Here is a 27,107-nt window from a genome sequence, read left to right as displayed (position 1 = left end):
TACATGCTTACCACCCTTGGCGCTATGGGGTTGGGACAGAGGTTCCTCACATGGATACGGGCGCTGTACCACAATCCGCGGGCCGCGGTTAGTGTGAATGGGGCGCTAACGGCGGATTTTGCAATCTCCAACGGCACAAGGCAGGGATGCCCACTGTCGCCCCTGCTCTTTGCCATGTCCTTAGAACCCCTACTTCAAACTATTCGACAACATCCAGACGTTAGGGGATACTCGTGGCGAGGGGTGGAACATAAAGTGGCCGCATATGCGGATGACCTTTTGTTCTTCATTTCCTCACCTCGCGTCACCATGCCCTGCTTGATGGCCGCGCTTGAGCAATTCGGCACAATATCAGGTTTCAAACTTAACCTGTCCAAATGCGAGGTACTTAATATTACCATTCCGGAAGCTGAATATTGGGCTTTGGATACCCTGTTCCCCTTCCGCTGGTGTCCCAGTAAAATGAAATATCTTGGGATATGGCTCACGTCGGACCCGAGCGACCTATACCCTCTAAACTTCCCTCCACTCTTGAAGACGATCCTGGCGGACCTGGAAAGATGGGCATACCCACACGTTTCATGGTTTGGACGAATCGCTGTCCTTAAAATGAATGTTCTACCCAGGCTCCTGTATGCATTTCAAACTCTACCCTGGGCCATTCCTCCACATTTCTTCTCCACACTGAGATCGGCAATTCTCCGCTATGTCTGGAAAGGCGAGAGACCGCGGCTCCGCCACGATCTACTTTGCTTACCACGATGCCGTGGGGGACTGGCATTGCCAGATTTTAAAAAATACCACCAGGCCACGACCCTCCAGCGCATCCTGGAATGGCATGCAACCACGCACCAGAAACAGTGGGTGACACTGACTAAGGATGGGCAGGAGGCACAACTGAAATACGCCATCTGGGCGGGAAGACCTATGGCAGTTGACAAGGGGAACTCGGTAGGCATCATAACACAAACGCTCATCAGCTGGAAACACGTGAGAGAACAACCGCATGTCTCGCCCACACCTAGTCCCTTACTCCCCATCATCCATAACCCGGCGATAGGCGGGGGCATCCCACCAAGCGCATGGCCCTTTGCAGAGAGCCGCACCCATGTTCCCATATCCACAGTCCTGCGTAATGGCGCCCTGAAATCCCTGGATTCCCTACTGGGACAATCGCCACGGACGCCTCTGCTCACACTACGTTATATGCAGGTACAGCACTAGTACAATAATGTACGCAACAAGGAGAAACTACACAGAGACCTCACCTGGTTTGAACGGCACTGCGAAAGGGGCTCATCGCTGGGAAAACCTATATCCACCCTCTACCAACACTTGGTGGTGGGACACTTGACAGAGAATAATGTCTTCCGCAGGCAATGGGAGACTTTGTTAAGTACTGCCTTTACGTCCCAGCAATGGGAAACTGCGCTGCTCTGGCAGCACAAAAGCTCCATCTGCACTCAATACCAGGAAACGAACTATAAACTACTGGCCCTATGGTACCGGACACCCATATTACTCCATAGGATTTTTCCAACGACGCCCCCGACATGCTGGAGGTGTCTTGAGGAAAGGGGCACGATCGTACACATTTGGTGGGACTGTCGCCTTATAGTCCCATTCTGGGACATGGTCAGGGATGCGATCGTCGAAATCTTGGGAGCGACGGCGGAATGGACGGCGGCGCTAGCCCTCCTACATATTTCGACGCTGTCAATTGCTGGATACAAAAAATCGATCCTGCGCCATCTCCTTAATGCGGCCAAAGCATTGATCCCCCTATACTGGAAGAAGACAGAGATTCCCAAGAAGGAAGAATGGATTCGTAGGGTGGAGGAGATTCAGGGAGCGGAAGCTACTCGGGCCTCGTTGCTTGGTAGGGGGGACAGACATGCGGAGCAGTGGCAACCATGGTTTGCATTCATATCTAATGGCCACTGAGAGTTGGAAGAAAGGGCACCTGGCGCGGCGGGGTTTGACCACCCCTCCCCTCCATATCCTCCCTAAACCATCTATAACTGAACTTGGGAGCAACTCTCCTATCCTATTCTACTCTCTCTCTCAATTCCTTTTCTCTCTCCATCTATATATTCTTGATTCTTCTCTAGGATCCTCAACTGTTACAAACACATGACTATAATACACGCTAGATGTGGTGACACATTTCTATTAATGTAGGGGCCGGGCGATTCGGCCAGGTGGACATTGGGTTTGCCTCACACTGCCTCTCACGGAATTGGTTGAGGGTTTAGGGTCTCATACACAATTGACTTGAGTGGGGATGTGGTGTTTGGTAGAATAGCGGCGGTCCGCATGACCGCTAACGCACACACATACTCCTACAAGCGGGTGACGCAGTGCCTCATAGCCACACGAAGACCCATGATATCTAGCTATACCCGACCTGGACTGCACCTCGCTATAGCGACGCTATATCACAATGCCTCACGTACCCCACCACAACTAGTAGGGTACACTTCAGACACGTAGCGCACTACACAAAGGTGACTTCTAGCTGTCCGCTCTGTTATGCGGCGCATTAGGATGGTGTCATTATATGTTGAACGCTGTTTATAACACTACGTCTTCCTTGCCGAATATGTATATGTCATGTATAATTCTGTATGTTAACAGTTCACTTATTTTGTATAATACTTTTTCAGGTTTCGAGCAATTAGGACCTGCGAGTCCTCGCTTACGAATATGTCTGTACACTTGAACCTCTGACCTCGTATCATACTAATAAAACAGATTTATAAAAAAAAAAAAAAAAGTAAAACAATACAGGGGACTTACCTTTTGCTAGACAAAATAGTGCAGTACTATAAGATATTAAGTGACGAAGGACAAACACTGTGCTCTGCTAAGGCCACACTGGGTCCTCCTCGAGTACAACTGTATGAAGTATTCATATAAACAATGCAATAGGCAGGAATTAAGGGCGTAAAAAGAAAGTAAAAACGTAAAAAGTAAAAGTGGAAAACAATCAAAACAAAACATCAAAACAATCATCTGTCCACCCGTATAATATAACTCTACGTGGGACCAAACTACATCAGAAATGATTTTGTCCATATAAAAATAAACTCAGCATTAATCCCTACTGACATTCATAGATACATTTATTTCATCTTATAGAACATAATTAATTACGTTAATTACATAGTAATAGATTCGAGTACATTCAAGAAAATAATTGAACTTCTTCAGTGGAAAAAGTGGCAGCAATTCTTCAGTGAAAAATCCCTATTTTCTATGACGAAATTGTTTGGACTTTCTGGTATCTAGATTGGCATGTAAACATATTTTATTGATACATGGGTACATATAGGTATAGACCTGTAATCTATACAAGGGTCCACTTTGTACATATCGCTATTGTATGTCAATCAATTATCTTAGCAATCAACCTAAAGACTTTTATTGTATATTTGTTACATATACACAGTATTCATAATATACTGGCTAATTCTATAACGTCAAGAGACAGCCCAATTTACTTGTAAGGAGTGGTTTCAGACAGGTTAATTAAAATAATCAAAATCCGTTATGTATGATAGCCATATGCATGATGATAATAACAGTTAGAGTTGCTTCAAATATAAGGGATGTTCACTTGCAGTGTTTTGAGTTGTTGAAGCACATAGTTTTGTAAACAGGATATTTTGTCGTAATGGAAAATGCTTCAAATTTCATCTTCAAATTGCTTCATTTGTAGAAGTTCAAACTGCAGTATTTTTTAAGGCTGCTCTGTCACCCCCCATATAAAAAAATGAGTGTTTCATGAAGTCGGAATCTTTATGAAATAATCAGATTGACGGTCTTTGAATTTCACTGAAATAAAGATATACTGAGACAAAGTAGGGACGTTGTGTCAGTATTTCCCCAACTCTTGACAAGCTTGACAAGAAGCCATCACTAGTGACAGATGTAGGGAAATAAAGCTCTCTCTATGGAGGATCTCCCTGCATTCTCTATAGACCTTAATGCTGTACATGCGCGAGAGTACATCACTGACGTCAGCTCCTGACCGGCTGAAGCACCAAGAGCTGAAAAAGAACGTCAGGAAGTGAATGTTTTCTGCAAGGGACAGGTTCAGGTAAGTAAATCTCACTTTTCCCTGCCTTTCATGGCGACCTGACCCCAGGTCAAGTGATGTCACCATCGGCGGTCTTTGCAAATTAAGTCGCTGATGCTCTCAGCCAATCAGTGACTCACGATTTACAAAACTGCCTTGGAAATAAATGTACCTTTTTCAAGCCAGTTCTGTAAATGGAGAGCCAGTGATTGGCTGAGACCATCAACTAACCATTTTCAGCCAATCAGCGGCACCCCGCGTTTCCTAAAACTGAAATTCCAGAAGCCAGTTGCCCTCTGGGGGTAGCTGAGATCGGAGCTGGGGCAACTTTGGGATTAAACTGTTCTCGAGGGTAAGACTGCGCACCATAACAACCTCATTTAAATGAAGCTGTTATGGTCCCTAAACTGTCCCTTTAACACTTTCATGGCTGGGCTATTAGACAGAGAAGTAGGGGGGGGGGAGGCGTGGAGGCAGAGGAATACAGTTTTGTATTCCTAACACTATAGTGTTCCTTTAAGAGCTTGTAAACTATTTTCTTAAATGATGTTGAAGGAAGGGAGAAGCACAGGATACTATTAAATTACATTGCACTTCACAATCCTTCTTATCTATATACATTGGGATGTAGGATCTACATGCTTCAAGATATCTCGCATGGTTCTTTTATGCAGTCACTATTAGTTTCTCTTCGCTTATTTTGTTTTAATTGCTGTTCTGCTGTCTGTAATTATTAGCTACAGTTCAGCCCTCTCTATTGCTGCACCACTTTACATATGTATACGAGAAACATGCCCAGGCATCAGGAGAGATTACCTAGTCTTGGGCTATGCAAAAAAAACAGATTTCTAGCTGTTGTCAAACTACAAATCACAGGAACCTTTGCCAAAACATGGCAAATGGCTGGTAAATTTACATGCATAGAGGACTGGCATATTTATACCTCCCCCAAGGACTTTTTTCGAACATAATTTGTGTATAACTTTGCTGTATCCAGAATTAGGTTCTCCACATGCAATGTATACATAATATAAATACATAAAGACCTGATTACGCAGATGTACTTAGACATCTGAAACACATTGTATTAAATTTTCTATAATTACATATTTACAGTTCATCATATATACCTTCTGTTATACATTATTTTATTATTAAGTTATTATATTACTTATAACGTTTGCTGTAGTCTGTTCTATAATTTATTGTATTTATAATTTATTCCATTTACATTGTATTATACTTTCTTTATTATACTCTTATACTCAGTGGTGGAAGTAATGTGCTCTGGTGCACATATATTTTTGGGATTCTCCTGTAGAACAGGGGTTGCCAAAAGGTAGATCCTCAATTGCCATAGCTTCCACGATGCTTTGCCAGTTATGGATCTACCATTTGCCCATCCTTGCAAAGTTGTATTTGTGAGCAGTGCCTGTGTGTGAACATATGTGTGCTTTTATATGGAGTATGTGTGTGTGTGAATGTTTATTTGTATACAAACAGAAATGCATTGTTTATTTGTTTGCAAAGAGAAATGCATTTGTTTGTAGTATTGGGGCTTGAATACAGGGGTATGGTTGTGGGTAGTGTTGGTGTTTTAATGCAGAAGTGTGTTTGTAGTGTTAGTGTTTGCATGCAGAGATGTGTTTGTGTACAGTGTTGACGTATGAATGCATTTGTGATTGTGTGTAGTGCTAAAGTTTGAATGCAGTTGTGTGTTCTGGTGTAGTGTCGGCATTTGAAGGCAGTGGTGTTTTTCTGTGTGAATGCAGTGGTGTGTTTGTCTGTAATGTTGAATTTCCTTGCATATTCACATGTAGAAATAGAAACATAGAATGTGACAGCAGATGAGAACCATTCGGCCCATCTAGTTTGCCCAATTTTCAAAATACTGTCATTAGTCCCTGGCCTTATTTTATTTCTTGGATAGCCTTATGCCTATTCCACACATGCTTAAACTCCCTCACTGTGTTAACCTCTGCCACTTCAGCTGGAAGGGAATTCCATGCATCCACTACCCTCTCAGTAAAGTAATACTTCCTGATATTATTTTTAAACATTTGCCCCTCTAATTTAAGACTATGTCCTCTTGTTGTGGTAGTTTCTCTTCTTTTAAATAACATGCATTGTCACACACATATAGATTGCCACATACAGAAGCACACAAACACGGACACACAGAGATGCACACAGACAAATACACATAGATCTTCTCCAAGAGAGACACACACTCATGCACACAAATATTTACACACACATACACACACACACACACACACACACACACACACTGACATTCATGCATAGATCCACACACTGACACACAAGCACAGATACAAACACAGAACCCCAGTATGACCCCATACTGTACAGGGACATTCAAATTGAAAAAGCCGCTATTTAGTAATGCCTGAATTTTGCAATTCAGATGAGCTTAAATTAGGTCTGGATTTCAGCCGGACCAAACGCTGCTAGATAACCGAAATCTGGACCCGAATGGCTCAAATCCAAATTAAAAGAGTCCAATCTATTTGCCTAGCAGCCAGCGGGCGAATTGTTTAAAAACCCTCGGCACAATGATGGTTAACCATGTTGTGGCTTGCCAGCGCTTGCTAACCATCTGTCACATTTGAGTAAAAATAAATAAATAAAACCTATTGGGGCTGAGTATGACCCCCATTATTACTATAAGGGAAGGCACGTGGCTGGTGAAGGCATGTCTACTAACCATTAGCGACCAACTGGGGAGCCATTGATGCCCAGTCAATAGAAAGGACCCGATCCCACAGATCCTATTTTACATAGGGTTCTGATGTGAAAACAATGATTTTAACACTGAATGCATCCGGGCAATTGCTGGAGGTCAGACAGTATTTGGCTTTAGTAAATATGGGAGCTGCCATTACGGGGGAATCTGGACATTTTTGACCATTGTTTAATGAATAACCCTGTTTGTGGCAGCTAGCAATCTGTAGCTATGTGATGTGAGGCAGTCAAGAAAACTGAATTTACATAGCAAGGACATAATTACCAACATGTGCTCAAAGTAATTCTGTTACCTCACATTTTGTTTAAATAAATATTTTTTTTTTAACCTAATGGCTAATACCATCTTCAGCTAACCAAGAACTTAATTCACCAGGTGAATGGTGATACGAGTGATACATTTTGAGTCAATGATTGACTTGTAGAATGTAGTCTAAACAGTTAAAATTTGGAAGAGCTGGAAGTTTTGTGAATGCTATATGGGTGCAGTATGCAGACGGCCATATTGAAACTAAATCACATTTTGTGATTTCTCACAAACCTTTACTAATGATTAACAAATAAAAGGTTATTAGTCCCCTCCCAGGCTTGTACTCGCTTGCAAATGTTAAAGGGTAACTGAAACTTTCACGTATTTTTGATAGGAAGTTTACTTATCTCCAGTGTTTAACAAATATGAATTTGTAAGGTGTGAAAAATAAATTAAATGTAGAAATTCAGACTGCTCTATCCTGCACTTGGGAGCCTCCATCTTGGCTCACTGTCAGTCATTGTTATGAGCTCTGTTATGGGAGTTGCCATGGAGAAGGCATACAGAGAGGGCCAGAAATTATCGAACAATGTTTCTACTTTTCCTCTTAATTTTCAATGCATGGACTGAATTGGATTGCAACACTATACATCTCAAAGAAAATGGAGCCTCTCTTGGGAAAAAAAAAAAAAAAAAAAAAAAAAGGTTAACATTAGATATAAATGGATAATTGTGGATAATCGACCATGGACTTTTACATTTAAGGACAAAATAGGAAAACTGGTACCAAACCTGTAATGTACAATTGCCTCATCAATTGTCCACAATTACTAGTTTAGTGAATAACCCAATTTATCTTAATTCTTCCAAACTCCTTAAACTTGACACATCCTTTGTCAGTGAAGTTTACCCACCCATCACCCTCCTCCAATTTAAACCTCTTTGCATCTCTCTTCCAGCCTCAATTCCTTTTTTTTCCATTAACGACATGGAAGCTTTTGGTGCTGTGGGCTACTGTGCAGGTAATGTCAAAAATCTGTCAATGCTATCCCTACAGGCTGTATCTGCGCCTAGACTTGCACACAACGTAACCCCCACCAGGTGCATACTTCTTTATATTCCTCCTGGCCCATACCTGACCTGTAAGTGCAAGATAATATTACAGCAATGTATGTGTATATTCTAACATTTTAGGGGCTCTTCAAGAGGCAGCAGCTTTTTTAATTTTTTTATATAAAATCCCCTTAGTAATAAGAATTATTAATCCTAGATCTGACAATTAATGATAGCTATTTCTTATTGCTGCTTTTCGCCTCTTGTTTGTATCTGCTAATCTCCTTCACTCCAGTGTGTGTCCTTGTAATCCCCATCTCTGCTTTGAATGTCTCTCCTGTTCACTATTAACCCCCCATGTGTGTCTTTCATTGCCCCCTTACCCTCGTGTGTGTCTCTTATAATCCCCTTAACCCTGGTGTGTCTCTCCTGCCCTCCTTTCCCCCTTGGTAGACGGGTACTCTAAGCAAAATAGCCATTACAATGCGATGCACTTGTGGCTAGTCCATAGGGGCAGATGATGCAAAAAAAAGTTGTGTTGGTCAGTTCGTGGTTCATCCACGTGGCATTTTGGGTTGGACACATTAAGACCATGCGATCATTTTGGGATAAACAATTCAGATGAGCCAAAAGAGTGCAAAAATTGGCCAATGGGTGTACTGCAAAATATATACATAACAGAAGTATTAGGAGTATATTTTGCAATGCACTGATAGGCCCATTTTCTCATCGTTTGGTTCGCAAATCAAGTGAGAAGAACTAACCAATAGAGGGGAAAAAGAGGAGGAGCAGTGAAAAAAATATCTACATTTATATGTTCTATATTTATTAAATATATACTACATAAATATAGAATGTTTTATTTCTTTTTACTGCGCCTCAATTTGCGCTACTGCTCACTTCTCCCTTGATCTGTAAATAAAATTAACATTTAATGACTGTCCCCTAATCATCATTTTTTCCCATTAATTATCTCTTTTTTGGCGCCATGTGTGAAATTCTGAATCATAAAACAAACAAAGCCTGTTTCATTTTTTTCGTGTTTTGTCCATTTAGCGTTTTGGACTTATAGGTCGTGAAAGAACTGCCACTCACCCGAAATTCAGACGAATTGCAATTCACTTGAAAGAGCATGCACACGTTTACTAGATATGCATAGACTTAGAAACTCCCAGATCTACTATACATAGACTAACTGTACATATTCACACACACATGCACACACAGGTACAGATACACACACAGGTGCACACTCTCAGACACACACAAACGCCTGTTTTCCTTTCCCCCTTAAGAGAGGGGCACTGTACTGTACGCAAAATAGTAATTACAATTTGATGCAATGTGGGCTAGTCCATAGAGGCAGATGATGCAAAACAAATAGTGTTGGTCAATTCGGTACGAATTCAGACAAACTGCAATTCACTTGAAAGAGCATGCACAAGTTTACTAGACACACAAAGACTTATAAACTCCCAGATATACTATACATAGATATATACTGTACATTTTCACACACACAGGTACAGATACACACACAGGTTCACACTCTCAGACACACACCAACATATATACTCCTAGACACACTCTAACTTACACACTCCCAAACATAAACACAAATTCATGCACACATACAGTTTCACATTTCTAGGTATTGACAGGATTACATGTCCAGTTGTCCTGCAATTTAAATCTAATAACATATTATAAATGAAATTAGGGTGTATAACATCTCTCAGCACATCTAAGTGCATGAATGTATCAATACAATACTTTCGATTGTAATCTCTTTTGGACAGGGCGCTCTTAACCTAGTGTTTCCGTTTGTAATGCGTGTTTTGTTACAATTAAATGTTTATCTTTTTACCTAATGTACAGCCCTGCAGAATATGTTGGTGATATAAATAACTGTAATTGTAATTGTATGCAATCATTTGTCTCTGTTTGTGAATGTCTAAATGCAATTACGTAACAGTATCTTTAAGTAATTATTTGCATCTCTGTATATATACATACAATTTTTTTTTGTATCGATGTTTGTGCAACCGTGTGTCATGTGCATTTGAGAACGATTACATATCGGAGTATGTGAATACCCATCTTCACTTTTGTGTAAAAGCAGTTATATATAACTTAGTGTACAAACCTGAAATTGTGCAAATGTAATTGTGTTAACGGCAATATGAATATTGGCATAATTATGTAGATAACTGCATATCTGCTAATGAATGTATTTGTATATATATGTAGATGTAATTGTATTTGTATATCTGTGTGTGAACAGACTGGTATTTGTAATAATGTAACTATAACCGTCCATAAACATTTATCTATAATTCTGTTTCATTTTGTGTGTGTGAATTTATGTATCTATATAGATGTGCATTTATCTGCACATTGGTATGTTTTTGTAAGTGTATCTCGGTGTAGGTATATTATTACTATCAATACATGGGTGTACATACATATGGGGGTTAAAGATAATTTTTTTTTAACAAATTAAAACCAGTGCACATCCTCACACAAATGACCAATCTTGAAAATCTACTTGATTTAAATTCACATTATTAAATTAAGCTCGTTCAGGGGTGTGCTTCGTATTTTGTGTATTTCTGTGTCTCCTTTTATGGCAGCCTCCGATGAGTAATGGCAATAGGAATGTTACTGACTTAAAGCCAAGACTGCTACGGAAACTGTGCAAGTGCGTGTACTGGTATCACTGTGTGGGCCTATCTCCTTGTGTGCAATGTATTTAACACGTCTATTCGAATAAAATATGTAAACAGTGTGCATGGAAGTTAATCTACTTTTTCACTGTGTAATATTGCATTTATTATACAGGTGATACTCGAAAAATTAGAATATCGTGCAAAAGTTCATTTATTTCAGTAATGCAATGTAAAAGGGGAAACTAATATATGAGATAGAGGCAATACATGAAAGCAAGATAGTCCAAGTCGTGATTTGTCATAAGTGCGATGATTATGGCTTACAGCTCATGAAAACCCCAAATCCACAATCTCAGTAAATTATCACCTGTATTTCTAGAATAGTCAAAATATAAGCAAGTAAAATGGTGCCTTATTGTAAACGTGTATGGTGTTATTGTGTTTGTTTAAAACTGATGATGTTGTGCCTACTCTACTACTAGTGACGGGGTATGTGGTTAAAGTTACGTATCAAGGCAAGAATTATGAGTTCCTGAAGAATAGTCAGCATGTATATACCAAAATACATATACCAAAGATGATGCTTTGTCAGTGAATAGTGACATTATTGTTCTACGATGCTTTGTCAGTGGATACTGACATTATTTTTCTACAATGCTTTGTCAGTGGATAGTGACATAGCACTGACATTAAAGACTTACATCAGGACACAATAAAACTAAAGCAGAAAAAAGGAAGGATAAAGATAATGAAAATGTAAAATTGTGAGACAATAATCGCAATCAACAGAAACATTTCACCGACACTAGCAGCTTTCACAACAAAAACAATTTTCTAGCAAATTAATTCATAAAATTAAGCCTAGTAAAGGCTATTCACTATTAGATTAGCTATAGTTGCCTTTGGGGAGTATACACAAAGTTTTTATTGTTGTAGTGATTTTAAAGTGCAGCACCCACGTATACTTCAACTTTTGTTGACACAGGTATATTATGAGCGTTTGCTCTCCCCAGAGTGTGGTCGTTTTAAGGCCAAACTGTAAATCACATAATAGCATTTGTGTGGGTGCTGATGTGGCTGCCAATGAGATGTTCTGCTTGCCAGGAGATCTGGTGAAACCCAAAAATGTTTTAATTAAAAGGAAACATCATTGTGTTGGCAGTACATAGCAGTTATGAGATAAAGCATAATTTAAAAGAAGAATTATGTCTTCTGCTTAAAGACACAAGGAGGACTTCTGGCTATCTTTATGCAACCACAAAGCACAAGCACCCCAACGATTAGTGCAACCTACCACTAGATTGTTAGAATCAAGGATCAGGGTGATGATGTGCTGCCCCTTTAACCCTCTAAAGCAAGGACAAGAATATAGACACTTTGTCCACCCCATGGTCACTTTAAACTTTGACTGAACCTCTATTCAAACATACACTCCCAAACAAACAAAGGTGAAACTTCACAAGCATTGACACCGGAGACAGTTACAGAGCACTCACTGAGTGATGACTTTTAAGAGGTAATCAGCTACTGGTGGCATATTTAAAAAAATCTTTTTAGCATCAAATAACAAAATGGCAAGCACACACTGTATCAGGAAATTGTAGTCATACAATTTTATTTTCAAGATCTGCCCTCTCCATGTCTCGCAATCGGAGGTTTGAACAGACCAAAGATGAGGGTCAATGTGAAAGCCACTAAGGGATTTCATCAGAGAGTCCTTGTACAACTTATTTGTTGCTCCTCTGTTGAGGGGACCAGTGGTGAGTTCGCCATACATCACATCATGTAGATGATGATCTTCCATTCTGGAGATAAGCGCTGCCCAGCGCCGCTGAGACTTCAAAAGTATAGCCTCGATGCTGGTTATTTCTGCCTGTACGAGAACTTCCATGTAGCACTGGTGAAAGCGCTTAAGGATTCGTAGGTGGTGCCATTAACACAAGCGGCCACATCCCCTTTCTGAGCAGAACTAGCGATGCAATCGCATCACTGACCTACCCCCTTTACCTCTCTTATGACTTAGTGCAATGTGTGCCTTGGTTGTGCCTGGATTAAACTGGATTGTGATCACCATTTTTAAATCTTTAATATACATTTTAAAAAAGCAGAGCATCAATTGGCAAAAAAGTTGACATGAGTTATAGGTAATTTTCCATGTATTAATCAATGGTGTAATTTGTAATTTTCAGGGAAGTTACCTTTAAACTGTGTAGTGGCATTTGGCAGCTATCCTGTGATGAAACCTATAAAGTACCCGTCAAGAGCCTCTGTTCCTCTTTGCCAGTGTTGAACCACCATGTGCCACATATGCAGCTGCCATTTTATTATGCAGCCCATGAAGAAGCGTAGCTAAGGGGAATGGACCTTGACATTGCTAGGAGACAGGCAAGTAACGTGTGTAATTTTTTGGAAGGGCTAAGAGAAAGTAGGGGAGGGGTTTTGGCTATGGGAGTATATATAGGGTCCATTTTAGATTAGGGGCTATCTTAACTAAGGCCGATGTAGAATCAGCATTCCGGCTCTTATTCCTATTTATTCCTTACTCCTGTCATCATTTGTTGGGTTGGATTTTTGACGGGAAATACTTTGTGGATCTCTGTTTGCCCATGGGATGTTCCATCTCATGTGCTTACTTTGAAAAATGTAGTACTTTTTTTGGAGTGGGTAGTTAAGATTGAGGCGGGCACCAAGTTTGTTGTACATTATTTGGATGACTTATTGTGTGTCGGCCCCGCAGGTTCGGATACCTGTAGGATTGGACTGCGGACGCTGGAATGGGTGGCTCACGGATTCGGGGTACCGTTCTATGTGCCTTAGTTTCTTAGGGTTCGAGATTGATACCGTCGCAGGTGAATACCGGTATCCGCAGGATAAGCTGGACACTCTTTGTGAGACTATTGCGGAAGTACGTGGGTCTAAGAAATTGACTCTGTGAGCTTTGCAGTCCTTAATTGGGCTACTGAATTTTGCTTGTTGGGTGATCACTATGGGTAGGGTGTTCAACTGGGTTTTTGGCCAAGGCCACCTGTGGGGTGAATTTACCTCATCACTTTATCTGGATTTCGGGTCCGATGAAGGAGGACTTGGGCGTTTGGGAGGTGTTCCTTCGAGATTTTAACGGGAAGGTTTTCTTTCAGAAGAAGGCAGTTTCATTGCCGGAGTTAGAATTGTTTACTGACACGCCAGGGAGTGTGTGTTTTGGGGCCTACTTTGCCGGCCAATGGTGTGCATAAAAATGGGCGGCAAACTGGTCCTCAAGCTCACTTATTAAGAATGTAGCCTTTTTAGAGTTGTTACCATTGGTGGTTGCTGTATCCTTATGGGGGCATGTTTTGAAGGACAGGAAGGTAGTTTTCTTTACTGACAGCATGGCAGTCGTGGATGCGGTGAACAACTTATCGGCTTCTTCGGTCCAGTTGTACGACTGCTTTGGCATTTTGTTTTGAGTTGCATGCGATTTAATGTTGTTTTTCGTGCATGTCATGTGCCTAGTTTCCTGAACGTAATTGCTGATTCGCTTTCTCGTTTTCAGTAGGTGAAGTTTCGGGAATAAGCTCCGGGAGCGCAGGTGGAAGGTTTGGCTTGTCTGGATGAAATGTGGCAGCTAGGGACTTCTTACTTGGAGGACGGATCAGGGATTCGTTGGCGCAGGGCACATGGGCTGCCTACATTAAGGTTTGGGATTCATGGGAAGGAACATTGGCGTGTACGGATGGGCATCATTCGAGGGAGGTTCTTTTTTGTTTTCTTTGTCAATTGTTCATTCCTGGGGCTTCTCTGTCAGTAGTCGATCGGAATATGGCTGCATTTGCCTTCCTCTTAACCCCTTAAGGACACATGACATGTGTGACATGTCATGATTCCCTTTTATTCCAGAAGTTTGGTCCTTAAGGGGTTAAATTAAACGGATGGGAGGACCTGACGAAACACTTCCTGGTTCGTCAGGCCCTAAAGGGTTTTCAGAAAGGGAAGAAAGCTCCAGACTCTCTGAGGCCAGTGTCTTTTGCGTTGCTCCACCGGCTGGGGGTAATTGGGGGTATTACCGGATATTTGTATTTCTAGTTAGGAGGTTTTACTGTTTTCGGTTGATTTTGTTTGAGACTGTTTTGAGGAATTTCGAGTCAGTAAACTGGCAAGTAGTATCAAGCTTTGGGGAGGTGGTCTCCAGGCCTTGGAAGTGGAAGTCTGGGGTGATAAGGTATCGATTCACCTTCAACGGTCAAAAAATGATATCGTTGGGAAGGGATGCTTAATTACCTTTATTCCTTAGCAGGGACACTTGCCTATCCGGTGGGCTGTACTTTGGAGTACATATCAGTCCGTTCCAACATTAGGGGATCTTTCTTCCTACATGAGGATGGTTCCTCCTTGTCGAAGTTTCAGTTTTTTTGTGTTTTTCATCTCAGTTTCGGGAAGTTGGGTAGGAATGCGTCGCAGTTTGGTACGCATTCCTTTCGTTTCGGGATGGCGAAGGAGGCAGCCCGGTTGTAGTTTTGCGATGAGTTGGTAAAGAAGATCTGGCAATGGGAATCAGTTAGGTTCCGGTTCTATGTGTGTCCTGATCGTTTGGTGTGATTCATGGGTTATGGAAAGGGGTTTTGTGGAATGTTATGGTGGCGTTGTTTCCTTTCTTTCTACAGGATGGGTCGCCTTCACTGGTGCTATGCTAGGGATCCTACGGTGATTGCTAGGTGTCGCCATATGATCAATCTTTTAATAGCAGTCTATATTAAATGGTTGGGGGTGGTTATTCGGCACCAAGAGTTGGAAACGATGCTTCCAGGTTATTTCCGGTGTGATGGGGTGCATCTCTCAGATGTGGGCATTGATTTCTTGAATCCAGGTTTTCAGCACGGTCTCAGGCAGTCGTTATTCAGGCGGGGTGGGGGCGCTCAGGTGACTTGAGGAGGTCAAGCTCTGTTCTGTGGCAGGGGATGGAGAGAGAAATTGGGGGGTAGGTCCGCTCAACAGGTGGGATATATATATAGTTTAACTTCAGGAGCAATAGGACATTTGGTTTGGTTTTGGTAGGTTTCAGCTCGTCGGTAGCTCGGAACCTGGGTGTGTAGGGGTATCTTGGTATACCCCTACAAGTGGAAATGGATGCCCTTGGTGGCTGTGTTAACTGGTTGTGTTATATTAATGCTATATGTTTATATGGATGTATTGATGTTAACAGAGGCATAACTAGAAGCCATGGGGCCCCGGTGAGAAAATTGGCTTGGGGCCCCCCAGTCCCTCGATTATATTGTATCCTACTATACTGTATTGCACTATTATTGTGTTTTTTTCCGTTATTCTAAGGTCTAAAGTATTACACCATCTGAAGATTTATGTACGTATAATTTGTGGGCGCGTTACTTTTTGTTCATTCACAAGGTTTGGGAATCCTTGCACTGTGTACTGCAGCCCACACCAACAGATCTACTAAGCTATAGTGAGCGCCTATTACCTTTGCTTTTTATTCAGTCCCTCAAAGTGTCTCACCCCCCCAGCCTCTCCATGTGTCTCATTGCCTCCCCCAGCCCCTCCATGTGTCTCATCCCCTACCCCCAGCCCCTCCATGTATATCATGCCCTCCCCCAAGACCCTATATGTGTCTCATTCCCCCCAAGCCCCTTAATGTGTCTCATTCCCCCCCAAGCCCCTTAATGTGTCTCATCCCCCCCCAAAACCCCTGCATGGGTCTCATTCCCCCCAGGCACCACCATGTGTCTTTCTGCCCCTCCACTCTTGCCCTTCCATGTGTCTCTTTCCCACCCCAAGTGTGTCATTTGCTCCCCCCAGACTCTCGCATCACAGCACATCGCTCCATTCCTGCCGGTTAGCCTGCGACCACGGGCCCTGGCCGGTGCTGCTGTGCACCGGCCCTAAAAGTTTGCTGGCGGTCACAGGGGTCGCAGTGGCGGCCGGGCCCCCTGGCCCTGGAGTGACAGGCCCGGTTGCAGCTGCGATCCCTTTGACTGTGGCAGTTACACCACTGGGTGTTAACTATGGTGGGGTCATTGTCTATGTAAAAAGTTATATGTAAAAGTTATAGTGCTGTAATGTCATTAAGTGTTGTTGACAATGACCTTTATTTATTTAATTAAATACAATTTCAAATTAATTTTCATATTAATAATGAAGCTGTGATCATTTTAACCCAGCTTAAAGATGTCTGTGTTTTATGGGTGTATAGGAGTCATATGGGTTACGGTTACCAAGCTGCCGATAAGGCGACTATGCGTATGTCATGCAGGTTATGTGACTGGTGCACCTGCAATTCAGGCACCAGATACTGCCTTGAGTTGCTTTATCAAAGTGCTAATTGTCAGACCTCATATTGTTAATTGGCAATCAATCTAATATTTAAAATAATTACTTTAACTAATTTCTTGTGTGGTGTTTTTCACTATTTTGTCCATTTTTCTATATTTTACACTTTGAAAATAAGTGTATATACGCCTGTCAGTGTGAGAAACCTTGTATTGATTTGTGTTGGAGGAGGAAAAGGGGTTTCTTTGGCAGTGTCTGTGGAAAACATAACGTCTGATCTGGAGAAATAATGAAACAGTCCCAGAGAGAGGGAGAGAGAGAGGGGAGAGCATTGGGGATAAACACAGATGGAGAGGAGGGAAGCGTGAAGTGAGAGGAAAGGAAGAGAAGGTAATTAGTGTAAAAAGTGAGATAAAGTGAGGTGAAGGAGGAACTTTAATAGGATGCTTGCACTTCCATAACTACTTGTATATCTTTCATAGCTTTTTGGTCCCGTCTCCCTTAAAGGGACACTAGAGGCACCCAGACCACTTCCAGAGAAACTGCAATGTTTACACTGCAGCACTAAGTCTGCCTCCAGTGGCTGTCTCCCAGACAGCCACTGGGGGCACTTCCTGGATTAAAACGGACCTTTGATTTGGTATCAGACGACGGACGTCCTCACGTTTTGTTTCAATGCTTTCCTCTAATGCGCACGCGTCATTTGCCGCACATGCGCATTAGCAGCCGCACGACGCGGGATGTCGGAGGAGGAGCCACCACCCAGTGCCAAGGGACATCGGCGTTGGGATCAGGTAAGTAAATAAAGTTGTTTTTTTTACCCTTTATTTAACGCATGGGCTTTGTATTTGCATTCCTGGCACTATAGTATCCCTTCAATTAACTGCAATAATTACCTTTGTGGATAAACTCCAACTCTAGTGGCGGTCTATCAGATAGCCACTAGAGGGACTTCCGGGTCATCATACTTTCCTATGAGGAAATCCTATTTCAGGCGCGAACCCGTGGCAAATTGGCAATGGACTGAGGTAAGTGACAGAAGGGGTTTTTCACTCCTTCTGCACCACGTACAGCGAGCTATAGTGCCAGGAAAACAACTTTGTTTTTCTAGTGATATAGTTTCACTTTAATTATACTCATTAGTGCTGAAGCAATTTGTAAAAAAAAATCGCTGCAGTTATCACTTGTGGCTAGTGAAGGTTAAAGGGATTCTCCAGTGCCAGGAAAACATATTAATTTCCTTGGCACTGCAGGACCCTCTAGTGCCCCTCTACCTCCCACCCCCCATCCCAAGTTAAAACCCCTTCAGTGACCTCGGCGCTGGATGTCCCTCGGCGCTCCACCTACGCTCCTCCCCCGCCAACGTCAGCTGGCAGGGGAGACCTAATGCGTATGCGCGGCTGTCGGCAGGGGAGATCTAATGCGCACGGGGGGCAATGGCCACGTACGCGCATTTGACCTCCCCATAGGAAAGCATTAAACAATGCTTTCGTATGGGGATTTCGGCGATGCTGGAGGTCCTTACATAGAGTGAGGACGTCCAGCATCATTTTAAAACACTTTTCGTGTTTTACCTGCCTCTGCTAACTGGTAAGTCTCCTCCTCTAGCATCTTTCAAAACAACCATCCGTTTTGCAACATTAGTATCCATTTTAAACCAGACCACTAGGAATGGGCAGTAGTCATGCTCCCCCTTCCAAAGTTGTCCAGGGGGAAACTCTCCATTTTTATGATACACATATTTGAGAAACAATAATCACGTTTAAGAGATCTGACGTCACGCCCGGATGCTGCTAACCAATCACAGCCCTGGAAGACAGAACAATACACAGGCATCTGATGGCGCAATGCAAAGTCAAAAGAAACCCAGAAATTTTAGAGCAGACTGAGCAAGTATAAACCCAGAGAAAAATAAGCATTTTGGGGTAGGTTGCCAGACTTACTCAGAAACAGACCGATTGGTGGTCTGGTAGCTGGTTAGTCTTCCCATTATAGGTGCAGGGTGTGTGTAAAATATTTAGTGTTAAATGTTTTGTCTGCTCTCCTGCTGAGGATTGCTACCAACTAGGTGGATTTGGCTATGGAGCCTGTATAGAGCCCTCTGTTGGTAGAAACAGCAATATGCACTACCTGAATAGCAAGGCTTGTTAATTTGCATATTCAGGTAGATTTGCATATTGCTAATTCTGCAGGTAGGAGAGATATTTTGTGTTAAATATTGTCTTTCCCGCCCCTTGATAAATATGTCATCGGGTTATAATAAGTTGCTGTATGTTGTCTAATATGATTTGGTTATTTGTATTTTATTGAAGTTTTCACAGCAATCCAAGTGTAATAAACATATGGGCTAGTCCCGAGTTTTGGATGTGAGTTCCTTTTTGAACGTTGTCCTGTGTAGATTTTTAGGGATCCTAATGACAGAGTCTTCGGACCTGTTGACTGGTTGAATAATCCCTCTAGCCTTGGGATAAATCACGAAAGCTAGGCTGGATACCTGCCTGGAAGAAGGGCTGCAGCAGAATAGGCAGAAGGGACGATGCCTGCCTGAAGGGAGAGCTACGGCCTGTTCGGATAGAAAAGCCTTTGCGACTGGGGTTGAAGCGTTCCAGGCTCCCTCCCCAATGGCTCAGTAAGCACTTCCTGTCAGACAGCGGCCCACTCGGCCAAACTACATACAGTGACTGGCAGGGGGACAGCTGTGCTGTGCTTCTCCTCCTGCCCGTCACACGGCGTCCATGCGCCCCAGGCATTGTGGTCATGCAATGGCCCTGAAGTGACGGTCGGAGGGGTCGCAGCTGTGACTGTGGTAATAACGCCACTGCACCAGGGGACTCCAGACACTATAACTAGTTCAATGAGATGAAGCAGACACATTGCCTTTAACCCCTTAAGGACCAAACTTCTGGAATAAAAGGGAATCATGACATGTCACACATGTCATGTGTCCTTAATGGGTTAAAGATGCCTTTAGGCTAGTAGAGACTCATTCTAATCTACAAAAGATCACCATCCATCTCTTATGCACAAACCCTTGAATAATTTTTAAAACACAGCTTTGTGCAACAGTCAGGGAGGTGTGCAAACACGGGTAATTCCATTCATTAAAAAAAAAAAAAAAAGAACGAAGCTACTCATCATGAATAAAGGTGGCATTAGGCAATAATGTATATTAAAACCTTTTCTAAGAAACGGCAGTGTTTGCATTGCAGAGACTGCAGGGACAGTCTCTTTTTCCCAGAACCACTATATTATGATGAAGTGGTTCTAGCACTTAGAGTGTCCCGGTAAAGGCACAATGTGGATATAGGATATTAATGTAAAAATAGGATGGACATCTCCCCTTGAAATCTATTGGGAATAAACTATACAAAATAACTATGTAATAGAAAAGGTTGGGCAGGGATGTACTATAATAAGTATGGACACACATTCATCCAATCAGGATGCAGTACAAGCCAGACACCTCTCTGTAAAAGTTAGGTTTCCTGGTGCAAGCTTTAAACTATATTCCATAGAGTCATGTAAAATGCTGGTAAAACTGTGAAAGTAATCAACTGTGTAACATGTTCTAAGTGAAATTTATGACCTATAGTGCACATTCCTGCATTAAATTCTTCTCCGTATTTCTATTATCACACATACAACTGCTGTAATTTAACCTCTCACGTGATCTCTGAAACACAATCTATAACTCTTATTCAGGGGTGTACCTAGAGCATTTGGCACCCGAGCAGATCCTGTGTTTGGCACACAACTCCCCCCATCCCAAAAAAACAGACAGTCACGCACAGAGTTACAGGCAGTCACATATACAGTCACACACACACACGGTCACAGGCAGACAGTCACGCACACACACAGTTAAAGTCACACGCACACAGTCACAGACAGACAATCACACACACGGTTACAGGCAACATCACACAGTCACATGCAGACAGTCACACACACAGTCAGTTACAGGCAGTCACACACAGTCGTAGCCAGACAGTCACACACATAGTTACAGGCAGACAGTCACATATACAGACACACACAGGCAGACAGTCACACACACACGGTTACAGGCAGACAGTCAGACACACACAGTTACAGGCAGGTAGACAATCTCACACAGAAATACAGTTACAGACAGACAGTTACACACACACACACACACACACACAGTTACAGGCTCACACACAGTAGACAGTCTAGCACACACATAGCCACAGGCAGTAATACACATACAGACACACACACACACAGTTACAGGCAGGAAGACAGTCTCACACAAACACACAGTTACAGGCAGACAGTCTCTCTCTCTCACACACACACACACACACACACACACACATAGCCACAGGCAGTCATACACACAGTTACAGGCAGGCAGACAGTCACACACACACACACACACTTACTTACAGACAATGTGGGCTGGAGGAGGAGTGGATTCACTGAAGTCCTTCCCTGGAGTCTGTTAGTTGGAGAAGCAGGGATTCCTTCTTGCTTCATCTCCATGTGCAGCAGCGGGTAAGGGCAGTGTTAAGCCCTGCCCCTGCTTGGCTCTGCCAAGAATTTTATTAGCTCCGCCCCACTTTCCTTCTGTGCAGCCAATTCAGCTGGTAATTGCTGTCTCTGCGGCCCCACAACTCACACATCCCCCTCCAGCACCCAGACAAGGTTCATGGAACCCCCCTACTTGGTGGAACCCAGGGCGCCCCCCTCCTCCGTTAGTATGCCACTGCTCCTATTATCCCATATAACCTCTCCCTATAACTCCTCCTATTACTCCATATAACCTCTCTCTATAACTCCTCCTATTACTCCATATAACCTCTCCCTATAACTCCTCCTATTACTCTATATAACCTCTCCCTATAACTCCTCCTATTACTCTATATAACCTCTCTCTATAACTCCTCCTATTACTCCATATAACTTCTCTCTATAACTCCTCCTATTACTCCATATAACCTCTCCCTATAACTCCTCCCATTACTCCATATAACCTTTCTCTATAACTCCTCCTATTACTCCATAGAACCTCTCTCTATAACTCCTCCTATTACTCCATATAACCTGTCTCTATAACTCCTCCTATTACTCCATATAACCTCTCTCTATAACTCCTCCTATTACTCCATATAACCTCTCCCTATAACTCCTCCTATTACTCCATATAACCTCTTCCTATAACTCATCCTATTACTCCATATAACCTCTCCCTATAACTCCTCCTATTACTCCATATAACCTCTCTCTATAACTCCTCCTATTACTCCATATAACCTCTCCCTATAACTCCTCCTATTACTCTATATAACCTCTCTCTATAACTCCTCCTATTACTCCATATAACTTCTCTCTATAACTCCTCCTATTACTCCATATAACCTGTCTCTATAACTCCTCCTATTACTCCATATAACCTCTCTCTATAACTCCTCCTATTACTCCATAGAACCTCTCTCTATAACTCCTCCTATTACTCCATATAACCTGTCTCTATAACTCCTCCTATTACTCCATATAACCTCTCTCTATAACTCCTCCTATTACTCCATATAACCTCTCCCTATAACTCCTCCTATTACTCCATATAACCTCTTCCTATAACTCATCCTATTACTCCATATAACCTCTCCCTATAACTCCTCCTATTACTCTATATAACCTCTCTCTATAACTCCTCCTATTACTCCATATAACTTCTCTCTATAACTCCTCATATTACTCCATATAACCTGTCTCTATAACTCCTCCTATTACTCCATATAACCTCTCTCTATAACTCCTCCTATTACTCCATATAACCTCTCTCTATAACTCCTCCTATTACTCCATATAACCTCTCTCTATAACTCCTCCTATTACTCCATATAACCTCTCCCCATTGCTCCATATAACCTCTCTCTATAACTCCTCCTATTACTCCATATAACCTCTCCCTATAACTCCTCCTATTACTCCATATAACCTCTCGCTATAACTCCTCCTATTACCCCATATAACCTCTCCCTATAACGCCTCCTATTAATCCGTATAACCTCTCCCTATAACTCCTCCTATTACTCCATATAACCTCTCGCTATAACTCCTCCTATTATTCCATATAACCTCTCTCTATAACTCCTCCTATTACCCCATATAACCTCTCCCTATAACGCCTCCTATTAATCCGTATAACCTCTCCCTATAACTCCTCCTATTATTCCATAAAACCTCTCTCTATAACTCCTCCTATTACTCCATATAGCCTCTCTCTATAACTCCTCCTATTACTCCATATAGCCTCTCTCTATAACTCCTCCTATTACTCCATATAACCTCTCCCTATAACTCCTCCTATTACTTCATATAACCTCTCTCTATAACTCCTCCTATTACTCCATATAACCTCTCTCTATAACTCCTCCTATTACTTCATATAACCTCTCCCTATAACTCCTCCTATTACTCCATATAACCTCTCTCTATAACTCCTCCTATTACTCCATATAACCTCTCGCTATAACTCCTCCTATTATTCCACATAACCTCTCTCTATAACTCCTCCTATTACTCCATATAACCTGTCTCTATAACTCCTCCTATTACTCCATATAACCTCTCTCTATAACTCCTCCTATTACTCCATATAACCTCTCCCTATAACTCCTCCTATTACTCCATATAACCTCTCCCTATAACTCCTCCTATTACTCCATATAACCTCTCGCTATAACTCCTCCTATTACTCCATATAGCCTCTCTCTATAACTCCTCCTATTACTCCATATAGCCTCTCTCTATAACTCCTCCTATTACTCCATATAACCTCTCCCTATAACTCCTCCTATTACTCCATATAACCTCTCTCTATAACTCCTCCTATTACTCCATATAACCTCTCCCGATAGCTCTCTATAGTGATGATGGTGCTTGGCGTATATATGTGCAGTATTTGAGTTCTATTCTGGCTAATGTCAATTCTGGGCATATTTGGCATCTATCTTCAGCATATTGACAACATATGACCAATAGAAGCACAGCTATGCTTTCATTCTTTTGTTTGCGGGATGGAGGTATGACCATCATAGCAAGGGTTATTCTAACAAAAATAGTGTTTCATTAAAATCTTGTTGTTTGGTTGGAGTAGCCCTTTAACCCCTTAAGGACCAAACTTCTGGAATAAAAGGGAATCATGACGTGTCAGACATGTCATGTGTCCTTAAGGGGTTAAAGGGGTAGTCTAAGTACCATAACCACTAAGTCTGCTTTGTAGTATACCAACGTGCCTGGACTCTTTATCTGCCATTGCACTCCTTGGAATTTATGTTGTTCCTATGAGACACCATAGAATAATCTTTAATAATTGTTCAGGGCGTGCAGTTCCTTGTTTGTGTTTTACTTTTGCAGTGGTTATGTGTAAGTAGTACAAAACTTTTTTAATAGCATGACACTAACCTGGGTCCTCCAGGCGCTTCCAGCCTAGCCATTACAACATTAGTGACAATGTCTTTCAATGGAATTTAAAGGGACACTGTAAGCACCCAGACCAGCTTTTTAAGTCCCTATTGCACTTAGTGCTGCAATGTAAAACATTGCAGTCCCAAAGAAACTGCAATGTTTACATTGCAGCACTAAGTCTGCCTCCTTTGGCTGTCTCCCAGATAGCCACTGGAGACGCTTTCTGGATCCAAACGGACCTTGAGGACATCCTGCGCCAGATTTTTCCCAATAGGAAAGCATTGATTTAATGCTCGCATGGTGCTCTTTGCGGGTCGGAGGAGGAGGTGAAGCAGCGACCCAGCGCCGAGGGACATCGGCGCTGGAATCAGGTAAGTAAATAAAGGGTTTTTAACCCTTTTATTGACCACTGCAGGGAGTACAGCTTTGTATTCCTGGCAGTTATAGTATCCCTTTAATGGCTTAAAGAATCAGCTGACACTTTCAGCCAATGAATTCTGTCCAAATAGCAATTACATTGATCTATCCAAAACAAAAGGAGAACTTACACTTTATATAAGTAAGAAAAAAGTGGTCCGGAATGGAGGGAGCTGGGAGACCAAAGTAAATGTTGACTACTTACAGTGGGACAGCGCAAGAGGACTATTGCCGCCAAAACCACCATGCGTTGTATAGGTTAAGGTGCTTTGGGTGTCCCTTTAAAATTTTCTTCTGCTTGAGCACCCGATAAAATGCTCCTTTAAATCTAAACCTCAAACTCTGAAAATGACTCTTTCTACATGTGAAAGAGCATGTGGGACTGATTAAAAACATGAGGTTTGGATTGTGCAAACCTATAACCCAGCCACAGCCACATCTACATACACTCCTGAATAGCTACAAGCCTGGTATATGTGATTATTGCATAGAGGTTAGATGATCTAGAATGTCTAAACTGATATTCCATTTTATTTAAATGTGATATGGAAAAATAAGTGGGGGATATTCACTAAACATTGAATTATAGTGAATAGAAAAGTAAAAGAAAAAAACATAACCAAGGGTTAAATTAGTCCAGCTGTGACTATATCTGGCTTTGAGAATAATATTAAATAAAGCTAGCTAGTTTGGCCTACATCTTGCAATGTGATTTAAATTCAAAGCAATTCAGTGTTTAATTAATAAAACATGTCCCTCTTTATCTTGAGTACAACTGTGTTTGTGTATATAATGTGTCTGTCTGTTTGTCTGTAATGAATGAGTGAGTGCGCTGGAACTTGTATGTTGTGTGAACTGGCCCCAGCAGCACCCTTATATTGTATGCATGTTCAGGTGAGTGCAGCCTCTTGGTTTCATATGTAAATATATTTGGGAGTCCAGGCCAACTCCCTCGTTTTGCTGCCCTCCCAGTCATAAGTTCCTTATTCCAGGGCACTATTTAACCTTGCCCTGCAGAGAGTCCCCGGAGGAAGGATTCACAGTTAATTGGTTAATCACATAAGAGCAGGCATTAGGTTGTTACAATAGAACCTGCAAAAGATGGGTACATATGTGTTATGGCCAGGGCCGGCGCGTCCATAAGGCGGCACAGACGACCGCCTTAGCCCGCAAAAATCTAAATCCCTTTTTCAGATAACGGCAGCCTACCTCACTCTCCCTGCAGTGAGCACACAGCATGGCAGGGAAGTCGGAAGGTGTTCTATCAAATTTCCCTACCCTTTAAAATTTCCCTACCCCCGTCATTACCTGTGATGCTATCGCACTGGAAGCAAGTCCGAATCAGCTGTAGGTCGGCTTACCTGTGTGGGGCGCCTGCTCCCCACCATGGTGGGGTATGGTATTCACATGCCGTGGGCGTGTACATATGAAGTAGGAACTGTGCATGCGCAGTATCGGTGTAGGGTTTTCTAACGCTGTGAGTGTGCATGAGTCTAAATCAGCTGCGCAGGATGCATGCGCAGTATAGGGTAGGGTATTCTGATGCTGTTTCTGCGCTGACAGTTTTCCGTAACACATCGCATACTGTGCATGCGCACGGCACCCTGTAAGAATGCCATACCTCAATCCTGATGGGAGCATGCGCCCCACATGGGTAAGCCAACCTACAGCTGATTCGGACTCACTCAAAGTGCGGCAGCATCACAGGAAGTGATGGAGTTAGGGAATTTTTATGGGGTAGGAGAATTAGATAGAATACTGTCCGCTACTCATGATGTCAGCAGGAGGGCGTGGCTTCCAGTGTTTTTTCCCCAGATTGTGTCATTTGCAAACGGGCCCATCATTCCAGGGTGCCCGGCCGCCCTATCAACCCTTACGACCAGGGGCCGGTTTTACTTCAGGGCTGGTGCCTGGACACACTGAGGCTCGCAGTGGCCAACAGGAAAGGGAATGCACAGCACACAGTGCTGTGTCTGCGCACACATCTGTGTATGTGCGTCTGTGTGTCAGGGTGTGTGTTTTTATGTCAGTGTTTGTATCTGTGTTTGTAACAGCAACTGAGGAAGCCCAGGACTTGGGCGAAACGCGTTTTGCAAGTAATTTCTTTTACCCCATAGTGGACTTTTTTACTATAGCACTATTTTAGTGATTTTATCAAGTTTGTTTTGCTTTTGTG

The sequence above is a fragment of the Pelobates fuscus genome, chromosome 6 (genome assembly GCF_036172605.1).
Source record: "Pelobates fuscus isolate aPelFus1 chromosome 6, aPelFus1.pri, whole genome shotgun sequence".
Taxonomy (NCBI): Eukaryota; Metazoa; Chordata; class Amphibia; order Anura; family Pelobatidae; genus Pelobates; species Pelobates fuscus.
Note: the sequence above shows the minus strand (reverse complement) of the source record.